An 11674-nucleotide genomic window follows, 5' to 3' on the forward strand; every position below is an offset into this window, starting at 1 on the left:
AGAACACAGCCATGGATGGTGATGTAGAACACAGCCATGGATGGTGATGCAGAATGCCAGCATTGAGAGCAGGCAGAGAGTAGAAAGTCACTACAGCACTGTCTAGCAAAAGCAACAGTAATACCTGGACACTCCAAAGGCATCTCCTAAAGGCCACTTCAGCCCCACAAGGTCCACCTGAGGTGTACTTCACAGTCTTATGAAGAGTCAGACTGCCCTTTTGCTCTCAAGTGCACATGTGTACAATGAATACTATAGGAGGCAGTATGAACTGTGATGTCATTATAGAACAAAAAGTAAAGAGATGTGAGAATCAAGCTATGGAAGCCAAACATAAAAGAGATTTGCAAAAAAAGAAAAAAATTCTTCTAACTGAATTTATATTTTAGAAATATAATATATATAATATATTTTAAATGTTATTTATCAACATGCAATTTTTTTACTACTATTACTTTAAAACTTTATTTGTAATGTAGCAAATACCAACAGATATAATGAGTGTGCACAAAGGAACTCTGGGGTCCTCAGTAATCCTTAAGGGTAACATGGAATGTGTACTAAACAAAAAGTTTGAGCACCAGTGAACTGAGAGTGAAAATTAAATGGCTAATCTCCTGCACTTTTCACTGGGTCAACAGCAGGCTCGGACAATGAGAGTTGCCACTGTTACATAACTACAGCTGGGCCACCAGAAGCAATGCTGAGGCCAGGCATTTGGAGGGATTTTCATTTTGTAGTAAGCAATAAATGGGATGAGAGAGAGACAAAAAATCATTAGTCCAACTGAATATATCTATCATACAGGTGTCTCATATAATAGACCTTTATATTACCTAGAAAGGAATGGTGAACTTTACAAACTAAGAAAGCCTAGGAGTAGACTTATATACACCCAGGAGAGCACTAGAGTTCTCTGAGCCTTGCAGCATCAGAAGCCCAAGTGCCCCAAGTACAAACATTTCATTATAATAGTGTTTTCCATTCTTAAACAGGCAAACGACCTCTGAAATAAAGAATCGATGAAGCATGGTGGAACAACAGGATGGGAAGGGTCTTGAGCAATAGAGACCACAAATCTAACATAATTCATAGATACTGAACACAGATCAACAAGAACCAAGACAGGGCAGACTGCGCTGGTTGGTACCACATTGGTACATATACTCATTCCACACTTGCCTGCTTCCTTTCCTTGGTCTCCTTAAGTCTCATCAAAATCTTTGCCCTTCTTGTCTCTAAGCACGTTACCATCAAATTTTTAAATGTTTCCTCTTGGAACAACTATTTGTTCACTTCAAAATTATTTTCTAGATTATAAACATCAAAATAAAAACATATTAAACCCCATGGATTATTAAATTTCTTTTTAAAAGATCCCGTACCCAAAGTAGGTACCCCAGAATGTTCACTGCAGCACTACTGGATTAGTTGACCTTCAAAAAAATTCTCAGAAATAACTTGATGCCAAATTCTTCCTCAGCACAGAAGACATTAACACTATCACCAGAAGAAAATGTAATCTCTCCTTTAAAAGTCCATATGAACATTATATATGTTAAGCTATGTATTTTAAAAAAAATATTTTTGTTCCAGAATTTATATGAAAGCAAAAGATAATGTTACTATGGTAATGTGTTGATGAAGAGAAAAAGCAGAATTACACTGAACCTGTTTTCTGCACATTTACAGAGAAGTGAAAGTCAAATAATGCATCAACAACAGTTTCACCAGCCAGTGATGACAGCTTCTTAGTGATAGATTTATAAAGCTTGGTGACTGGGGTAAATCTGAAAATATTTATAATCAGCAGCAATGTTCATTAGTTTGCTGAAAGAAATGTTCATTCCTATTCTTCCCAATGCTATATTGCTGAGGTCAAACACCACACACTGCCAAACTACGTATACCAGGTGAACAATTGCTATGGGCCACGATAGGAAGTGGAGTTAGAAATCATGAGTGACAGTGTACAAACAGAAATGTGCACTTTTCTACATCAGCAAAAACAAACACACAAGTACATGCCCAAATTAAATAACTGGCCAAACATGGTGTATGCCTACAAGGACTGTTACTTGGGAAGTGAAGGCAGGGAGATCGGGGGTTCAAGACCAGCCTGTATGACATTAGGCACTGTCCCTCATACTGCTGAGATGAATGACCTATAAAATAACCCAACACAACTACTGCCTAAAGTATACTTCATAATATGAAGTGCCAAGTTAGGATTGAGAATATGGTAATAATATTATACAGAACTTTAATGAAAGCTCTCATATAATCAAACACAAGGTTAAACTGAGTCTCTGTATTAAAAGTATGGGAAAAGATCAACAAGATGTATATATTCTTAGATTTTAAGGCCATTCTACTACGGCCATAAAATTATAATCTAATTTTAATTCAAAAGTACCTTTCCCTTTAGAACTTTTTCTCAACAATCAAACAATCATTCATATTTAAAAAAAAAAAGTACTGTGCATAATGACACATGCCTTTAATCCCAACATTCAGAAGACAGAGGCAGGAGAATCTCTGTGAGTTCCTGGACAGCTTGCTGTACATGGTAAGTTCCAAAACAGTCAAGGTTATCTATTAAGATACTCCTTCAAAAAGTAAAAATAATGTGACTGGTATGGACTGAATATGCAGTAAACTTAGAGAAGTTCTACATATTGGGTTAAAGAAATATACAAACATTTTAGACTTTTTAAAGGGGTGCTATCCTTTTCATTCAAAGTATTATTTACAATTAAAAAAAAAATCCCTATGTAAGATAGTGTTTGATGACATAAAGAAGACAGGAGCAAGTTCCTCCCTTGAAAATAATTTTCAACAACCAGTAAAGAATTTTTCAGATGGGTGTAGAGCAGAGCAGGAGGAATGTCTGTGTGAAAGTGACTTGATCAGGCTCCTTATCCGAGGTGCTACTAAAGCAAAAAAGGACAAAGTTCATTTCTCAAAGATACATATGACAAACATGCTAAGATTAAATTTTACCCAAAATCTTTCTAACACAGGAATGATATAATGCAGTAACAAAAAATGATTTTGTTCTCTGTCACTGTTCACCTTTAAATATTGAATTTTAATTTTACTTATTTAGGAAAAATTACATAACTCTTCATAGCAGAGTTTAAAAATAACTCCACTATTAACGCAAGCCCTTTATTTAATCACAGGCTAATTTACTCCTGACAGAAAGTAAATTCCACTATTTTCTGTGAGGCTTTATGAAATTGCCATCATTTTTAATTAATTCTTAATTAAAATATATTACACCACAGCTTCTACCCATCTCTCTTGATATTCTAACATAATCAATTCAAGACCATTTACATATCATTAATTAAAAGCCTTCCTCTCTCATCCTTAAAATCATAATGAGGCTCTATTTCTCATTAGCAGCCTTTAAGGGATAAAATAACAATACAGTCAAGAGTGAATAGTAACTTTTTAAAAAATAATTTATACTTTATAAAACTATACAGTGAACAGAATGACTTTCAGATTTTCTCAACTCTAAAGATTAATCTTTGAATTCTTTCTCTTATGCTTTCACAGAAGAAAACGCCAGAGCAACAACTGGCTATAATTTGAAATTAATCATTAAGTGAGATAACCAATAAGTTAGATAAAAAAAAAAACAGGAGCATCTCTGAGACCAGGAGAAACTGAATAAATTACTATATTTGAACAAAGACAATTCTTAACATAAAATGCTAAAGGAAAAAAAAAAAAAAACAAGTTGACAAAAGAGAAAACATACAATATTATCTTGCATTATTTCCATTTTTTAAAAATTGTCCTAATTATTACTCTTATGCTCTAAACCCTGTATGGATGATTTCCCCTTAGAAAGATTCTGTTTGCACAGTTCCTAAGCTCTGAAGCTGGTAGTTAGAGAAACACATTTGCAGTGTGTAGCGATGTAGCTCCGACTAGCCTGCCACTGTCAGAATGCAGGGCCCAGTATCTGCGGATGCAGATAAACTGAGGTGGAGGAGCAATAGGGAGCTCTATAATTAAACTCTGGAGCTACATGTTTTATACATTCTTAAATGAGCTGTGATATATAGTGGCGCTATAAAAAGTTATCATTTATTGGTAATGAAAAGTAAAAATTAACCACCTATTCAATGATTTTTCACCTCTTCAGAAGGCTTTAAAGTCGAATGCAGCTTGTGAGATTTATAGTGACTCATGACTTTTAACCCACTATTTTCAATATTTCCTCTGTAAGTTACAAAATTAATACAACTTCAACTGTGATTACTTTTTATGGATTAGTATAAAATAAAATTTCATCATGTGTTCTTCCTTGGAGCAACTGAGGTTGTAGTCTTTTTCGTTTTTCTTTTTTTTCTTTTTCTTTTTTGCAATACTACTAAAAAAAGACTGAACTAAACTCCAAATTGTTCAATTTCTTAGTTGTTATTTTTCAAAGCCAAACTAAATATATAAATAGAAACCAGGTGAGAATTTTAAAATGTTCCCCCTCCTTTGATAATAATAACACATGATAGAGGCAAAGTAAATCCAGACACATATTTTGGCAATTTTATGCAGACTGTCGCCAGCATTAACTGTACCTAGGTGTCTTGTATCGAGCAGATCAGATTTATATCACTGTCTTCTGTCAAATGCAGGTGCTCCACCACAACTTGTCAAGACAGCCTGTCTGAATCTTCACACGTCAAACAGAATCACAGCACTTGGTGTTTTGGTCTGTTGACAGCAATTTATTTTGATGTGTTGTCACAATATGGAATTCTTCGATGCTCTACACCAAGGTGCCAATAAGTCCTACTAGACTTTTTCTACTACCAGATGCTACAGGTTTAGTAAAGGGAAAGAGTGAAGTTTTATATTCTTTCTCTTAAGCTTTTCACAGGGAAAAGAAACAGAGCAGTAATTGGCTGTAATTTGAAATTAATCTTTAAATGAAATAATCAATAAGTGAGATAAGAAACAGAAGCATCCTGGAGACTTTTAAAATGCCTTTCAATAGTGCCCTAAACAGTTGATTTAAAAGTGGAGGTGAGCCCTGAGAAGGAGAGCAGAAAGTCCTGAGACAGTCCCTGATCCCACATTCACCTTAATGCAGTAAGCACAGCCGCAGGGTGCAGCAACACCAGCCAACACAGGGTCTCTGAATATCCAGGACACTGGATTAGAACACTGTGAGAGACACTAAACAACAGTTCAAGCTGCTGACCAGTGTGGCTGGCTATCTCCTCCACTGCTTCACAGTGCTTATTTCAAATCTACAGGAAAGCCTCATGTAGGCCTGCTAAAGACATCTATTTTGCACCAAAGTATAGATGCTGGCATCAAGAGTGTAAGCAATTGAGATAATAAAAGAAAGTCAATTTTTTTAAATCCATTTTCTAGAAACCTATAGTAATTCCTCCAAGAACATGAAATATAACTCACACATGAAATATAAACACAGCTAAATAAGCAGGTGTATTAGCACACACCTGTAAACCCAACATTCAGGAAACTAAGGCATGAACATCACAAACTCAAAGCCAGGCTAGGCTACATAAAGAGACCCTGTCTGAAACAAAACAGCAGCTAGAGTGCCAGGACATTTAATATTTATCAAAAATAAAACTCAGAGGTCTTAAATCTTGTAATCTTCTTCTGTATCTGATTCTGCTTTTATAGTAAGAGTTTTGGTCTAAAGTCAACTTAAGTGGAAAGTAGTAATAAAACAATATATTCACATAAACACAAATGCAGGACCACTCAGATACCCATCTACTCAGACACCCGTCTTTCTCCTACAATTAGAAACACTGACAGTACTTCCACTATTCTTGTTTCCATGCTTATTCTAGTATACCTAAAGTCAGGAACCCTTAAACAAATATGAAATATCATCTTGAAAAATAAACTTAAATGAAAAGATTAGTTTTAGATTTGGAATTATATCAAAGAATAAGATTAAAAATTTTTTTTTTTTTTTGGTTTTTCGAGACAGGGTTTCTCTGTATAGCCCTGGCTGTCCTGGAACTCACTCTGTAGACCAGGCTGGCCTCGAACTCAGAAATCCACCTGCCTCTGCCTCCCGAGTGCTGGGATTTAAAGGCGTGCACCACCACGCCCAGCTAAAAATAATTCTCAACAAATGGATAGTACCTAAATGCATGAGGAGTATATGCCATAAGCCCAAATAACACATTTGTTCTTTGTAGAAAGTAGACTCTGAGTATGAACTCAAAGCAACAAGCACAGCTAATACGCAAAGCTCTAACTTCATGACTTTAAATAACTGCGCACATAACTAGAGACTCCAGTAATATTTACTATCGACAGCTGGTGCAGTTTTGTTCATCAGAACTTCTCTCCAAGGAGTTTCACTATAATTTTTTTAATCTAACAATCTTTACATCGTCTCTATGAGGCAAGTGAGCAGTAAAGCAGATGGTGGCTTTTTTGTCATTGTTGTTCTGCAAAATTAAAAAACAAAACAAAACAAAAGAACAAGTAAGATTTTACTAAGATGAAATAGAAGCTGAGCAACAGCTCCCTAACTTAAAGGATTCCATCAAATTATATTTTGTGTATTATTAAATTAAACAGGACAGCCATCTTGCAGAATTCTGGGAAGCGTCACACACAAAACAGAGGACTTAGAGGTTATATAACACAACAAATCTGTATTTGAAGACAGCCTCAATAAAATTACTCTATGTATGTGACCATGTGTGCGTTCCTTCCCCAAAACACATCGCAAGGCTCCATCTATTCATCCGTAAGTAGAGGCCTCTTCATACACACTACAACTATCTTTTAATCCACCTCCAAGATCTCTAGAAAAGGAGCTTTGAATGACGTGGAAATGAAACATCCGCATCCCATACAGGCTGTGTAGCAGTTTGATTTTTCTCTAGTGAATGAGACAAGCAAACAAGTGTGTGTATGCATTACTGTGCCCAAACAGTGTATTGCACACACTGGAAAGACAAAGTCACACTGGGTATGATGAAGCGTCGTGCTACAGCATGTGCTTTGTATACAAGAAGGTCTGGGTTTAATTTCAACACCAAAACAAAAGGAAGAGGAGTGGGAGGGAACAAAACAAATCACACTGTTGTCTACATGCTTCCTCTGTGGATTGGCACTAGAAAAAATAATAGTAACATGAACACAGAAGCCAGCACAGAACAATTCTTAGTCCTCATTTCAACTGATTGTTGAAATAAGGAGCAATAATGAGAAGCAAGCAAAAAATAGGGATCCACACAATCACACAGGCAATCACATTGGTGTACATCATAATCCCAACACACAGGAAGTGGAGACAGAAAGAGCAGGAGAGTTTTTGTTCAAGAATGATTTATTTATGTATTTTCTACAAATATGGGTTCTTTGTGTGTATGTATGCCCACTATAAGATGGCATCAGACAGGTATCAGGTGCCATGTGTGTGCTGAGAATTAAACTTAGGACCTTCAAAAGATCAATGAGTGTGCTTAGTCACTGACCCATCTTTCCAGATTAAGATCAGGAATTATAATGTCAGCCTGAGTTACACAGCATTTGAGGCCAATCTGGATAACATGAAACCCAGTCTCAAAAAATTAAAATTGTTTAAGGGCTATCCATACTGATTCATGTACTTATAAGGCCAGCTTAGACTACATGGCAAGACTGTCAAAAACGAAAACAAAACAACAAAAACTACACAAGCCTAATGAAAATACACTGAAAGTCCAGTTTTCTCCAAAATTAGTTAGAAAAGCTCAATCACCTAATATTCTTTAAAATGAGACATAAGTCAACAAAAGAATAAAAACATTAAACTAGGGTTATCAAAGAAGATACTGGACAAAGTTTGTGAAACAGGTTTAAAATGAAAAAAAAAACTCTTATGAAAAAATATCAGGACCACATATAGCCAAATATATGTGTGTATATGCATATATATGTATGTATATGTCCTGACTATAAACATTTGACTTTTGTTATGAAATAATCTACAATAGAAGCAAAAATACTAGTAAAATTAGAGAATAAAGAAGATGGAAGATAAAAAACTAAGTTCCTTGCCATAGAAATACTATAGATACAGTTAAAATTTTAGAGAGTAAGAATCAAGACCATAGAAATCTTGAATCTAATCAAAACAGTCTAAAGGGGCTAGGGGCTCAATCTGAACTAGAATTAGAAGACTTAGACCTAGGTGTCTGCCTCAGCTTCAGAACTCAGACAGTGACCTCCAAGAAATCTGTTCATTTTCTAAGCCCCAGTTTCCTGATGCATAAAGCAAGAATAATATGTCCCACCTAAGCTGGGCCTAGAGGTGTGTGTCTTTAGAGACAGACAGATCTCTGTGAGTTTGAAGCCAACTTGGTCTACACAGTGAAATCCAGGATGGTCAGGACCATATAAAGAGAGACTGTGTCAAAAAAAAAAAAAAAAAAAATAGGTACCACCAACACTAACGGCTGTTATGAGAATTGATTCTAATATGCAAAAGCATCACACAGGGGTTAAAAAGTTGGCCCATTGGGTAAGAGCACTAGCTGCTCTTTCAAAGGACCTGAGTTCACTTCTCTGTACTCACATCAGGCAGCTCACAGCCACCTTAAACTCCAGGGCAGGGCAGGAGACAGACAAACGGGAAGCCACTCTCTCCTACACCTACATGTGCACTGACACATAATCAAAATTTTTAAGTATTTAAGAAAATGAATGAAGGGCCATACAAACATTTAAGATTTTAAGGTGGCTGAAAAAACAAGTATCACCTCAGGATCTTGAGGTTCGGGAGCAAATGGTACTTCACTGCCTCCCTATCTCCCAAATCCTCATGGGCAAGACGGTAAAGAGCTAAAAGAAGTGGCTGACAGATACCAGATTCTCACACATTTCTGGAGCACAAATAGCAAAGGAGAGTCTCTACATCCAGATATGTCACAGTGGAGAGGACTGAAATTCATGACAAAGGACTGTCATTGAGATAGGACCCCTTTTCCCAGCAAAGATTCAGAAAGGCATGAACAGAGTGGCAAGAAGAAAGCGAAACCACAAATTAAAAGAAAGTCTGACCAACACTAGAGCCATTGGCCAGAATCCTACACCTTCCACAGACAACCCACTAGCAGCAAAAACTATCATTTGCCCCCAGGATAAAGATAAGGATGCTTCAAAAATAATTAAAATACAAGATTAGAAGTGTAACAGATAAGTATAGTGAAACTGAAACTGAAAAAAAAATGCATTATTTGGTGGAATCAAAACTAGAAAGTTCACCTATCCTTAGCAGAACTGGAAATAATACAATAAAAGAAGACCTAAGGAGAAAAAGAAAGCAAGAGTCCATGAAGAAAACAATACACCACAAAAAACTGCATACATTTAAGCATTAAAACTACTGAAATTCAGGCAAAAGCTAGCAGAAAAGTTAAAACCGAAAGATTTTGAAATGCAGTATCCCTTGCAAAGATTAGAGGAAGGAGTTATAGCAAGAGTCTACAGGAATGAGGAAGAGGCTATGGGCAGGAGGGATAGCAAGAGGCTACAAAATTTTATATTTCCATTTATAAAAGGGGAATGTTTTCATAACTGATTGAAAAAGTTCTTTTTGGAAGACTGACCCAGAAAGTTCACCTGAGGTACATAAAATCTTACTACTTAGTCTGAGAGCCTTTGACTTTTCTAAAATCTTACTACTTAGTCTGAGAGCCTTTGACTTTTCAAACAAAAAAATCTATACAACTCTTCAGATAGAAAGAAAGTCATCTTCCTAAGCATACAGTAAGAGAAGGGAATGGAACTGAACTAAGGAAGCTGTGCCTTTCAGTGGTCTGATGAAAGATTAGTTAGCAAAGAGGGGTTATAATTTCCTAACCCTTCAGGCTGAAGAATGGCATTTTCACCTCATACTCCTATTCTGGAAGTTGTTAATCGCTGTGAAGGTGGATGGCTTAATTATATACAGAGCACATTAATGTCTCTGAGGAGGGAGAGTGATCCGATAGGCTCCAATTTGAAATGTTCCTAATAAAATTAAAAAGAAATGCCAACCTGATGGCCATTCAGACCTCTGTAGAGAGGTTAAAAACCACTGTAGCTCTAAAAAGACAGTGTGATCGGTGTGATCTGTTAGATTGTGATCTGGGACTGTTCAATAATTATGAATGTTACCCACTGACTGTCTAAAAGCTGAAGTTTCCACTTCTGTCCCAGCTAGTAAGCTGTTCTGTAAATTACCTGAAGGCTATTAGAAACGCCTCTGTCTGTGAAAGGGCAGCATCTTCAGGCTATTTCTATCCTCTGAAATAATTTATAGGACACAAATCTTTGGATCCACATGAGTTATGGGACTCATCTCAGATAGAACAGCACAAATTAGGAAAGTCTGCTTCCATTCTAGACTTGAAATAACATTTTAGCACTCAATACAAACTGTAGGTGAAAAACTGGCAAACTGGCATCTATAAACTTAGAGTTAACCACAGTAAATATATCAAAACCATCCTAACTTGGAAAACATGGAAGTGTTTTGACCAGAGGATAATCTTCATGAATTTTCAGAATCCGTTACTGACAGTCACATTTGCCTCATTTGTTGGTCTCTTTAACAGTACTGCCCAAAAGAACCATGAGACTAGCCACATATAAACTAGTAAGTCAAGATTTCAAGTATCCAAATTTTAAAAATCAAAAATAAATAAATAAAATGAATTTTAATATATTTTGATGCAATATACTCAAAACATCATTTTAATAGTATTTAAAAGATTGTTAATGGACTAGTGTACATTCTTCCTGTGGCCTTGAAAAATTTTATTGTTCTTAATTTAAACACACCATATTTAAATATGAAATGGATACATGCAGGTAATGATTACATGCAGGTAAATATTTGAGAAATCTTGCCAGTGATATATATGGCTTACTGGAACAAAGGACTTAGTTCCCATTAATTTCCTACTACTATGAGGACCAAGCAGTCATCTTCTTAGTTATGTCTTTCACTTCTGTTAAGAGAGCCAACTGGATTAGTGGAATGAGCTCACTTGTTTTCCTCTGCTCCTTGAAACCAGTGAAGTAGGGAAGATAGCACAAAAGATGCTAGAACCAGGGGCATGACAACAGTCAACAGCACACTCTGCTTCAAAACATTAGGAGGAAGGCTTTCACACCTCTGGAACCTGCCCTCCCATTCTTGAGACAATAAGATGGTAGACAGCTCTCAGGAACAATAACCTGACTAGAGACAAGACCTGACAGCTAAATATCTCCCATGCCACCTCACTGGGTTGGCTGTCTACATCATTCTACAGCAAAGTCTATCAAAACCGACAAAACTTTCTGTGCATGTGTGTGTGTATGTGTGTTTGTATATATTATATAATATGTATATAATATATAATGTATAATTATATACTATTCAAATTATTATATATCATATACTTCTACATAAATTTCACTGGGTTTCTAAGTGCCTCAAACTTAAATATTCTCCCATTCACAAGTATTTCCCAAGAGGCTGATGTGTCTAAGCAGTGGGGATGCAGCAGTGAACAAAACTTGCATTCTAAGAATTAGAGTTAGGCCAGAAAGTCAAATAACCCCATTAAAAAATGGGGCTCAGAACTGAACAAAGAATTCTCACCTGAGGAATACCGAATGGCAGAGAAGCACCTGAAAA

General features: G+C 36.1%; 1 protein-coding gene across 2 annotated transcripts in view; it reads right to left on the minus strand.

Moving 5' to 3' along the window:
* Pbx3 (PBX homeobox 3) overlaps window positions 1–11674 on the minus strand; it is a 195143-nt gene that overhangs the window by 132593 nt on the left and 50876 nt on the right. The gene's annotated exons all lie outside the window — the stretch shown is intronic.

This window comes from Mus caroli, chromosome 2 (genome assembly GCF_900094665.2).
Source record: "Mus caroli chromosome 2, CAROLI_EIJ_v1.1, whole genome shotgun sequence".
Lineage (NCBI taxonomy): Eukaryota > Metazoa > Chordata > Mammalia > Rodentia > Muridae > Mus > Mus caroli.